Genomic DNA, 2,296 nt, shown 5'->3' on the forward strand with positions numbered 1-2,296 from the left:
AGGGCATCCACCTAGCCCTTCCCCAGGGGTGGAAGACATAGAATGCACTGACGCACAACCACTTATGTTTCCTGATGAGGACATGGGAATACCACCTCAGCACGTCTTTGATGATGACGAAACACATGTGCCAACTGCTGTGTCTTTCTGCAGTGTGCAGACCGAAAAGGAGGTCAGGGAGGAAGACTGGGTGGAAGACGATGCAGGAGACGGTGAGGTCCTAGACCGCACATGGAATGAAGGTCGTGCCACTGACTTTCAGAGTTCGGAGGAAGAGGCAGTGGTGAGACCGAGCCAACAGCGTGGCAAAAGCTGGAGCAGGGTGCAAAAGCAGAGCAGCCGTCACCAAAACAGTTTGCCTGCTACTGGCCACCGTCACCAGGGACCGAGCACACCAAAGTCAGCTTCAAGGAGTTCCCTGGGATGGCACTTCTTCACACAATGTGCTGATGACAAGACCCGAGTAGTTTGCACGCTGTGCCATTAGAGCCTGAAGCGAGTCATTAACGTTCTGAACCTTAGCACAACCTGCATGACCAGGCATCTACATGCGAGACACTAGCTGCAGTGGAGTAAGCACCTTCAAAACCAAGAAAGGGCTCAGGCCCCTCCTGCTCCCTCTTCTGCTGCTGCCTCGGCCTCTTCCTCCGCCTCTGGAGGAACGTTGGCACCTGCCGCCCAGCAAACAGAGGATGTGCCACCAACAACACCACCTCCGTCACCAAGCATCTCCACCATGTCACACGGAAGCGTTCAGCTCTCCATCTCACAAACCTTTGAGAGAAAGCATATAATCCCACATAGCCACCCTCGATCCCTGGCCCTAAATGCCAGGCATGTTTATAGACCTCCGGCACACTGCCACCGTCTTCACTCTGTTTATGTCTATTGGTCACATAGTCCCACTTCCGCCCCGCCCAGAGGCGGGAATGTGGACTTGACCATCAGTTGACCTGTCACCTCAGGTTCCCTGCTGTTGTTTGTTTTGTTTGTCTGTAAGGGGTTTCCTTCCCATTTCTGGGATCTCAATTATCCTAATAAAAGTTAGGTTTTAATACGTTAATACCCCCTTTATTTCACAAAGTTCTAATTAACGAGTAGTTTCTGGGGGGGGGGGGTGCTATTGCACCATCCTCCCTTGAGGGACCACCCTCTTTATTTTTCTATGGGTGACATGAACCCCCTTTTGCCGTGAATGAACCCCTGCTGTGCCTGCGTGAAAGAGGCCTAAATCTCTCAAAATACTCTCTTCTATTGCTGGGTGACATGAACCCACTTTTGCCGTGAATGAACCCCTGCTGTGCCTGGATGACATGGGCCTCGTTCTCTCAAAATCCTCTGTTCTATTGCTGGGTGACTTGAACCCCCTTTTGCCGTGAATGAACCCCTGCTCTGCATTGCTGACTTGGAACTAAATTTAGTGAAAATATCTGTTACTGATCGGAAGATGCGCGACTACAAGCGCACGCTGCTGATGGCATTCCCACCTGACAGCGGGGGCTCAGTGGAAGCACAAGTCGAAGGCAGAGTAGGAAGAAGAGGTCGCCAACGCAGCTGGGGCACCTCCAGCACCTGAGAAGGCAGGGTTAGCATGGCCAAAATGTGGAAAAGCTTTGTCAGCCTTGGAGGTGCTGGCCTGCCCTGCAGCCAGTGAACTCTCTAAACGTGTATTTAGCACGGCAGGAGGCGTCATTGTAGACAGACGCAGCCGCCTGTCCACAGTCAACGTGGACAAGCTCACGTTCATTAAAATTAACAAGGCTTGGATCCCACAAGACTTGTCTGTTCCTTGTGCAGAGTAGACATTTATACCACCATCAAACATACATTATTGTACTCAAGTCAAGTGCAATGATTCTTTGTTTTCTTTTTTTTTATTTGTCCCAATATTTTGGGGGCTACCTACCACAATAAAAAAAAAAAAAAAAACATTGTTGGCTACCTGTTCCTACTCCATTGCTGCCTCCACCTACAACACCACATTCACCGCCTCCTCAACCTCCGACTCCATATCCACCTCCTTCTCTGAGTTGCAGGTTAATAATTTGTAATTTTTAATTTTATTTTATTTTAAGTTATTTCCCTATCCACATTTGTTTGCAGAGTTGTTGCCATGCTCTTAAGCACATTTTACTGCCTTTTACATCCCTCTAGCCTTTTCAAGGACTATTTTAGAGCCATTTGAATTTTAAAAAGTGCCAATTTTAGTGCCCTAAATTGAAAAAAATCTTATTTTCAATTGTCGGGTGACATTTTACCATTTTTGGCGTATACAAACCCCTGCTGTGCCTGGGTG

This window comes from Bufo bufo, chromosome 2 (genome assembly GCF_905171765.1).
Source record: "Bufo bufo chromosome 2, aBufBuf1.1, whole genome shotgun sequence".
In the NCBI taxonomy this organism is placed as follows: Eukaryota; Metazoa; Chordata; class Amphibia; order Anura; family Bufonidae; genus Bufo; species Bufo bufo.